The 9,013-nt window shown below is 61.2% G+C and overlaps 2 non-coding genes across 2 annotated transcripts; one reads left to right on the top strand and one right to left on the bottom strand.

Annotated features, from left to right (window-relative positions):
• Window positions 1-2,145: 2,145 nt before the first annotated feature.
• Window positions 2,146-6,436, bottom strand: LOC120763640 (uncharacterized EPOP). The gene is made up of 3 exons (XR_009208519.1): window positions 6,369-6,436; window positions 2,877-3,016; window positions 2,146-2,247 (listed from the first exon to the last, which is right to left on the bottom strand). It is a non-coding gene; the product is annotated as an uncharacterized EPOP (transcript).
• Window positions 6,437-8,939: 2,503 nt separating this feature from the next.
• TRNAN-GUU (transfer RNA asparagine (anticodon GUU)) lies at window positions 8,940-9,013 on the top strand. The gene has a single exon. It is a non-coding gene; the product is annotated as a tRNA-Asn (tRNA).

The following is a 9,013-nucleotide window of genomic DNA, read 5'->3' as shown; positions in this document are numbered from 1 at the left end:
GATGGCAGGGAATCCATGGATGGATGGATGGATGGATGGATGGAGGGATGGATGGAGGGAATCCATGGATCCATGGATGGATGGATGGACGGAGGGAATCGATGGATCCATGGATGGAGGGATGGATGGATCCATGGATGGATGATGGATGGACGGAATTCATGGATGGATGGATGGATGGAGGGAATCCATGGATCCATGGATGGAGGGATGGATGGATCCATGGATGGATGATGGATGGACGGAATTCATGGATGGATGGATGGATGGAGGGAATCCATGGATCCATGGATGGAGGGATGGATGGATCCATGGATGGATGATGGATGGACGGAATTCATGGATGGATGGATGGAGGGATGGATGGATAGATCTGTGGATGGATGGTGGATGGATGGATGGAATTCATAGATGGATGGATGGTTGGAATGGATGGTTGGATGGATGGATCCATGGATGGATGATGGACGGATCCATGGATGGATGAATGGATGGATGGAGGGAATCCATGGATCCATGGATGGATGGATGGTTGGAATGGATGGATGGATGGATCCATGGATGGAATTCATGGATGGATGATGGATGGATGATAGATGGATAAATCCATAGATCCATAGATGGATGATGGATAGATGGATCCATGGATGGATGGATGGATCCATGGATGGATGGATGGATGGTTGGAATGGATGGATGGATGGTTGGAATGGATGGATCCATGGATGGATGGATGGATGGATCCATGGATGGAATTCATGGATGGATGATGGATGGATGATGGACGGATAAATCCATAGATCCATAGATGGATGATGGATGGATGGATCCATGGGTGGATGGATGGATGGTTGGAATGGATGGATGGATGGTTGGAATGGATGGATCCATGGATGGATGGATGGATGGATCCATGGATGGATGGACGGGTTCCAGGATGCACAGGGATGGACACCGAGCACCTGCCCCGCCCCTTTCTGCTGCCACACAGATGTCCCCAAGTGTTCCCTCCGTGGTGGCACCTCCCCGTGTCCCTCCCCCCTTCCCACCCGGACAGCTCCGCAAATCCCCCCTGCAGCAGGATTTAGGGTTGGGAACAGAGATCCCAGGCTGGGCAATGGCACCAGGACGGGGACACCGGTGGCACCGGGACGGGGACACCAGGGGCACTGGAATGGGGACACCAGGGGCACCAGGACGGGGACACCAGGGGCACCGGGACGGGGACACCAGGGGCACCAGGACGGGGACACCGGTGGCACTGGAACGGGGACACCAGGGGCACTGGGACGGGGACACCAGGGGCACTGGGACGGGGACACCGGTGCCACTGGGAGGGGGACACCAGGGGCACTGGGATGGGGACACCAGGGGCACCGGGACGGGGACACCAGGGGCACTGGGACGGGGACACCAGGGGCACTGGAACGGGGACACCAGGGGCACAGGGATGGGGACACCAGGGGCACTGGGACGGGGACACCAGGGGCACTGGAATGGGGACACCAGAGGCACAGGGACGGGGACACCGGTGCCACTGGGATGGGGACACCAGGGGCACTGGGACGGGGACACCAGGGGCACAGGGATGGGGACACCAGGGGCACAGGGATGGGGACACCAGGGGCACTGGGACGGGGACACCAGGGGTACAGGAACGGGGACACCGGTGGCACTGGGACGGGGACACCAGGGGTACAGGAACGGGGACACCGGTGGCACCGGGACGGGGACACCAGGGGCACTGGGATGGGGACACCAGGGGCACCGGGACGGGGACACCAGGGGCACTGGGATGGGGACACCAGGGGCACCAGGACGGGGACACCAGGGGCACTGGGATAGGGACACCGGTGGCACTGGGACAGGGACACCAGTGGCACCAAGATGGCGGTGCCAGAGGGGTGGGGACACCAGTAACACCAGGATGGCGGTCCCACAGGGACGGGGACACAGTGGCACTGGGATGCAGGTGCCACAGGGACGAGGACACCACTGGGACCAGGCTGGAGCTGTTCCCGGGCTGGCAGCAGAGCTCCAGGGTCTCCCTGCTCCAGGTGCTCGGGGCTGTCACCCGGCGCAGGGACAGGGCATGAGGAGCCCCCCGAGCCCCCCGAGCCCCCCGAGCCCCCCGCGCCCCCCGGGCTGACCTGACGCTGAGCAGGGGCCGGGTTTTGTGCACCTGCGCGTCGCACATGGGGCAGTACTTGTTGGTCTCCAGGTAGCGGACAATGCAGGTTCTACAGACTGCGGGGACACGGGGGACCCCCGTCAGCGGGGGGACGAAGGGGACAGAGCCTCTGGGACCCCCAACGCCAGCCTGGGGACCACCAAGGCCAGCTTGGGGGCCCACAACATCACCTTGGGGACCACCAATGCCACCTTGGGGACCCCCAACACCACCTTGGGGACCCCCAACGCCACCTTGGGGACCTCCAACGCCACCTTGGGGACCCCCAATGCCACCTTGGGGACCCACAATGCCAGCTTGGGGACCACCAATGCCACCTTGGGGACCCCCAACGCCACCTTGGGGACCCACAACGCCACCTTTGGGACCACCAATGCCACCTTGGGGACCCCCAACACCACCTTGGGGACCACCAATGCCACTTTGGGGACCCACAACATCACGTTGGGGACCCACAACATCACCTTGGGGACCCACAATGCCACCTTGGGGACCATCAACGCCACCTTTGGGACCACCAATGCCACCTTGGGGACCCCCAATGCCACCTTGGGGACCCCCAACACTTGGGGAGCAGAAACCCTGCCCAGCGCATCCCCCCAGAGCTCCTCCTGGCACCGCTGCAGGAGGTTCAGGGGCACCCAGGGGACCCTGGGGGACCCTGGGGACCCTCGGGGACACTCACAGGAGTGCAGGCACTCCACGATGGTGGCGGCGTCGATGAAGTAGCCGCCGCACAGGGCGCACATCAGGTGGGGGTTGAGCTCCGTGATCTTGATGCGGGTGGTCCTGTGCATCTTGGGAGAGCGCCGGGGCGGATCCTCCCTGCGGGAAAAACCCCGGGATGGCCCAGGGGGCAGGGGACAAGGACAAGGACAGGCGTCACCTCTCACCCACGGGTGTCCCCTGCCTCTGTGACGGCACCCTCTAACATTTGTAATATCCAGCAACTAACTTGTCGTGTGATTCGTAATGAAATAAGAAACTTGCTCCGCTTTTTAACCTAGTAAAAAGAAAAAAAAAACCCGCAAAACAACAAACCTCAACATCAAATCTCCTAAAGCCTGAACATTCGAAACTCCGAACAATCAGAGTTGCAGATCTCCTGGATTCAGGAGCGGGGAGAGCAGTGATTTCTCATCTGCTCTGCCCAAAAGGACTGGATTTCGGCGGCACCTTTTTAATCCCTCCAGCGAATTTGTGTCGCTGTTGTTTCACTCACAGATTGCTCAAACCTTCAGTAACTTTTTTTTTTTTTGGTGAGAGCAGCCGGAACGAGTTAAATTTTGTTGTCACCTAGGAGCATTAAAGGCGTCACAAGCCCTGCAAGGTTTTCATTCAGCACAAGTTGAAATGAAATTTACACGCCAGAAGCACGAACGAGACACAAATTTAAACGAAGCTTCGGTGTTCTGAGACAGGAATTAAATTACGTGCTACTGAAATCCCTTTTAGGCCACCGCCGTCCCCCGCCACCAGCACCCTCAGCGTCACCCCTGGGTGTCCCCAAGCGTGTCCCCAACAGCTGGGACAGCTCCGAGCAGGGACAAACCCGCGGTGTCAGCGGCAAGAAGAGCGGGTTTGGGGTTGTTTCCACGGAAAAGGCATTTCCAGGCAGAATTACAAATTTTTTTTCCTTTTTTTTCCCCCCCTACAGAAGATGCCCGATTCTGGCAGCAGCGCCCGGGGATCGCCGCGGTCCCGGGGGAGCCGCTGGCGACCGGGGCTTGGTGGCTTCCATGGCAACGGCGACACTCGGAGAGCAGCTGGAATATTGTCACAGCCACCAGGGGACAGGGGACAGGGGACAGGGGATGGCGGAGATGAGCGGGGACACGGCGGCAGGGCCGGGACAGCGGCGGTGGCACCGCACACCCCGTGGGGACACACGTGTGACACACAGGGACAGGAGCGTGACACACAGGGACACACAGGGACACGAGTGTGACACACAGGGACACGAATGTGACACAGGGACACACGGGGACACACGGGGACAAACATGGACACACAGGGACACGCAGGGACACACAGGGACACGCAGGGACATGCAGGGACATGCAGGGGCTACAGTACACACACACACAGGGACACCGGCAGCAGGGCTGGGGACACCAGTGGCACTGGGATGGAGGGGCCACAGGGACAGGGACACCACTGGGACTGGGATTTTGCAGGGACGGGGACACCACAGGGATGGGGACAGCACAGGGATGGGGACACCACAGACACGGGGACATCACAGGGACGGGGACACCGCAGGGACGGGGACATCACAGGGACGGGGACACCACAGGGACGGGGACACCGCAGACTTGGGGACCTCGGGGACGTCCTGTGCTGGAGGCGCAGCAGCCAAGGGGGGCCCAGGAGCACCGGGGGGGTTCCCGAGCCCCCTCCCAACCCAGCCCAGCCCCCCCCCGGTGCTGCCCCCCAACCCTCCCCAGCCCCAGCTGAACGGGGGGGGTCCCCGCCAGCCCCCTCCCCATGGCCGGGGGTCCTCGCTGCCCTGTCCCTGTCCCTGCCCATGTCCCTGTCCCCCCCTGTCCCCCCCGTTCCCCCCTGTCCCTGTCCCCGTCCCTGTTACCTGTCCCCTGTCCCCATCCCTGTCCCTGTCCCCTGTCCCTGTCCCTGTCCCTGTCCCTGTCCCCGTCCCTGTCCCCGTTCCCGTCCCTGTCCCTGTCTCCATCCCTGTCCCTGTCCCTTTCCCTGTCCCTGTCCCTGTCCCTGTCCCTGTCCCATCCCTGTCCCTGTCCCTGTCCCTGTCCCCGTCCCCATCCCTGTCCCTGTCCCCGTCCCTGTCCCCGTCCCCCCGGCACCGGGGCCGCGTTTTGGGGCAGATTCCGGCGCTTTCGGCGCTCGCAGCCGCCAATGGCGGGAGGGGGGAGCCCGAGCTACCGGCGCAAACCGGTTCTGATAAACCGGGCGAGAACGGCCGCGATTTCCTGCACCGGGGCGGGGTGTGACACAGAACCCCGGCACCCCCGGAGCCCCCCCCGGGACAGCCCCGGTCCCACCGGAGCTCCCGCAGCCCCGACCGCGACTTTCGGGCTCTTTTGTCTCCGTGGGCGGTGGCCCGGCCCGGCCCGGTGTCCCCCGCTCCCAAAACCCCCCCGGGCCGGGCACGGCTGGGGAAAAGTCACCGAGAGCTGGGAGCCGGGCCGCGGGACCCGCGGGGGCTCGGGAAATGCCCCGGGACGGCTCCGCCCGCACCGCCCGGGCCTCGCACGGCGCCACGCCGGGAACGCGACGGGAAGAGACCCGGGAACGCGAAGGGAAAAACCCCGGAGAACCGGGAACGCGAAGGGACAGCCCCGGGAACACGAGGGGAAAAACCCCGGAGAACCGGGAACAGGAGGGGACAGCCCCGGGAACAGGAGGGGAAAAACCCCGGAGAACCGGGAATGCGAGGGGACAGCCCCGGGAACACGAGGGGACAGCCCCGGAGAACCGGGAATGCAAGGGGAAAAACCCCTGGAGACCCGGGAACAGGAGGGGACAGCCCCGGGAACAGGAGGGGACAGCCCCGGGAACAGGAGGGGACAGCCCCGGGAACACGAGGGGACAGCCCCGGAGAACCGGGAATGCGAGGGGAAAAACCCCTGGAGACCCGGGAACAGGAGGGAACAGCCCCGGAGCTGCGGAGGGGCCAGGCGGGATGGGGGACGGAGCCCCGCCGGACACGAGTGACCACAAGGCGTGCGGGGACAAGGACACGAACACACGGCACCGGCACCGGGACCGGGACCGCGGGACGGGATGGAGATGGCCACCTGGGGGACAGGGACACGGGGAGAACACGGACACACGGGAAGGGGACAGGGACACACGGGGGACAGGGACACACGGGGAGGGAATACGAACACCGGAGGGGGGGGGCACGGACACACCGGGGGGGGGACACAGGGGGACACTAACACGGGGACGGGGTGGGGGCACAGTGACACCGGGGGGTGCCACAGCCACCCGCGACCCCCGGCCGTGCGCGGTGTTGCGGGGGGGGGTTTATCCCGGCTGCAGCCCCCCGCTGTCCCCGTTGTACCGGGGCCGGCTGTCAGCGCGGGGATCCCGGGAGCTGCCGGGGGGGTCCCGGGCACAAAGCGGGGGCGGCGGCGGCCATCGGCCATCTTTGGGGGCGGGGGGGGGGGACACGGGGACACCGGCGCCGCGTCCCTACCTGGTGGCGGCGGCCCCGCGGCCGCCCCTCGGCTCCCGAGCTCGGCTCGGCTTGGCTCGGCTCGGCTCGGCTCGGCTCGGCTCGGCTCGGGCGGCGCTGCGGCCGCGGCCCTCTTTTTTTTTTTTTTTTTTTTTTTTTTTTAAATATATTTTTTAAAATGTTTTTTTCCTCCCCTCTCTCGCTCTTTTTTTTCCCCCTCCCTCTTTTTTTTTTTTTTTTTAATTTCCCCTCTCCTCCTTCTTCCTGCCTTTCCCCCCCCCCACCCTCCTTTTTTATTATTATTTTATTTTTTTTCCCCCTTTAATTTTATTTTTTTTTTTTTCCCAGCCGCCGCCAGGCCCCGCCCGCCTCACGTGACCTCATTCCTTTGGGGGGATGCGGAGGGGGGGAGCGAGGGGCCGAAATTGGGGGGACCCCCCCCAAAAAACCCCCCCCAAAACCCCCCCCTCTGAAACCCCCCCAACCCCGGAGCTCCCGGAGAACCCCGCGGGGAAAATCAGAGCGTCCCAAAAACCGCTGGAATTGCCCCAAAACGCGGTACCCGGCTCCGTGTTTTCCCCGATTTGGCCCCAAAATGTGACCCGGGAGAAGCGGGAGGGGAGGGGGAAGGAAAGGGAAGAGAGGAGGGGGGAAAAAGGGATGAGGAAAAAAAAAAAAATAGAGGTGATTTCAAGAGGGAAAATGGAAAATTGGGAGGGAGGGGAAAGGAAAATAAATAGGAAAAAAAAATATAGGGGGAAAATGAGAGAAGGAAAAGGAAGAGGGGAAATGAGAAGGGGGAAGGGAGGAAAATAAGGGAAGAAAAATATAGGGAAATTAGAGAAAAGGAAAAAATGGAAAAAACCGCGGGGGGGGGGGAATAAGAAAAGCAGAGAAATTAGCAAAAAAAAAGGGGAAAATGGACAAGAAGGGGAGGAGGAAGGTGAAAAAACCCCAAGGAAAATGGAGGGAAATTGGGGGAAAAGGGAAAACAGCAAAACGGGGGGAAAGGAAGGGGAAAAAGGAAGGTTAAAAAAAATAAAGGAGGGAAATTAGAGGGAGGGAAAGATGGAAAACGCCGAGGAGAAGGAAGGGAAGAAAACTGGGGAAATTAGAGAAAAAAAAAAGGAAAAGGGAGAAAAAATGAACAGGAGAAAAGGAAAGGGAAAAAGGAACGTGGTGCCGTGTCTGGTGTCCTGGAGCCGGTGCCTGGAGCCGGTGTCCCTGTGCCCAGTGGGGCCGGTGCCAGTGCCCCGTTCCCGGTGCCACATTCCCGGCTCCTCCTTCCCTCTGTCCTCACTCCCGGTTTCCCATTCCCCGTTTCCCATTCCCAGTTTCCCATTCCCCGTTTCCCATTCCCACTCCCGGTTTCCCATTCCCCGTTTCCCATTCCCAGTTTCCCATTCCCCGTTTCCCATTCCCATTCCCGGTTTCCCATTCCCGGTTTCCCGTTCCCATTCCCGGTTTCCCATTCCCCGTTTCCCGGTTTCCCATTCCCGGTTTCCCGTTCCCATTCCCGGTTTCCCGTTCCCGTTCCCATTCCCAGTTTCCCGTTCCCATTCCCAGTTTCGCATTCCCATTCCCGTTCCCATTCCCGGTTTCCCGTTCCCATTCCCGGTTTCCCATTCCCATTCCCAGTTTCCCATTCCCGGTTTCCCGTTCCCATTCCCGGTTTCCCATTCCCCGTTTCCCGGTTTCCCATTCCCGGTTTCCCGTTCCCGGTTTCCCGTTCCCGTTCCCATTCCCAGTTTCCCGTTCCCATTCCCAGTTTCGCATTCCCATTCCCGTTCCCATTCCCGGTTTCCCGTTCCCATTCCCAGTTTCCCATTCCCGGTTTCCCGTTCCCATTCCCGGTTTCCCGTTCCCGTTCCCATTCCCAGTTTCCCGTTCCCATTCCCAGTTTCCCATTCCCGGTTTCCCGTTCCCATTCCCGGTTTCCCATTCCCAGTTTCCCATTCCCGGTTTCCCGTTCCCATTCCTGGTTTCCCGTTCCCATTCCCGGTTTCCCGTTCCCATTCCCAGTTTCCCGTTCCCATTCCCAGTTTCCCATTCCCGGTTTCCCGTTCCCATTTTCCCATTCCCATTCCCGGTTTCCCATTCCCGGTTTCCCGTTCCCATTCCCGGTTTCCCATTCCCGGTTTCCAGTTCCCATTCCTGGTTTCCCGTTCCCATTCCCGGTTTCCCGTTCCCATTCCCGATTTCCCATTCCCGGTTTCCCGTTCCCATTCCCGGTTTCCCGTTCCCATTCCCGGTTTCCCATTCCCAGTTTCCTATTCCCATTCCCGGTTTCCCATTCCCGGTTTCCCATTCCCAGTTTCCTATTCCCATTCCCGGTTTCCCATTCCCGGTTTCCCGTTCCCATTCCCGGTTTCCCATTCCCGGTTTCCTGTTCCCATTCCCATTTTCCCGTTCCCATTCCCAGTTTCCTATTCCCATTCCCGGTTTCTCATTCCCAGTTTCCCATTCCCGGTTTCCCGTTCCCATTTTCCCGTTCCCATTCCCAGTTTCCCGTTCCCATTCCCGATTTCCCATTCCCGGTTTCCCGTTCCGGTCCCGGGCCGAGTGCGCCGGGCGCGGGCCGCTGCCAGCGCGGTCTCTGTGGCGCAATCGGTTAGCGCGTTCGGCTGTTAACCGAAAGGTTGGTGGTTCGAGCCCACCCAGGGACG

This window comes from Hirundo rustica, chromosome 27, assembly GCF_015227805.2.
Source record: "Hirundo rustica isolate bHirRus1 chromosome 27, bHirRus1.pri.v3, whole genome shotgun sequence".
In the NCBI taxonomy this organism is placed as follows: Eukaryota; Metazoa; Chordata; class Aves; order Passeriformes; family Hirundinidae; genus Hirundo; species Hirundo rustica.
Note: the sequence above shows the minus strand (reverse complement) of the source record. Positions and strands in the feature narration are given on the sequence as shown.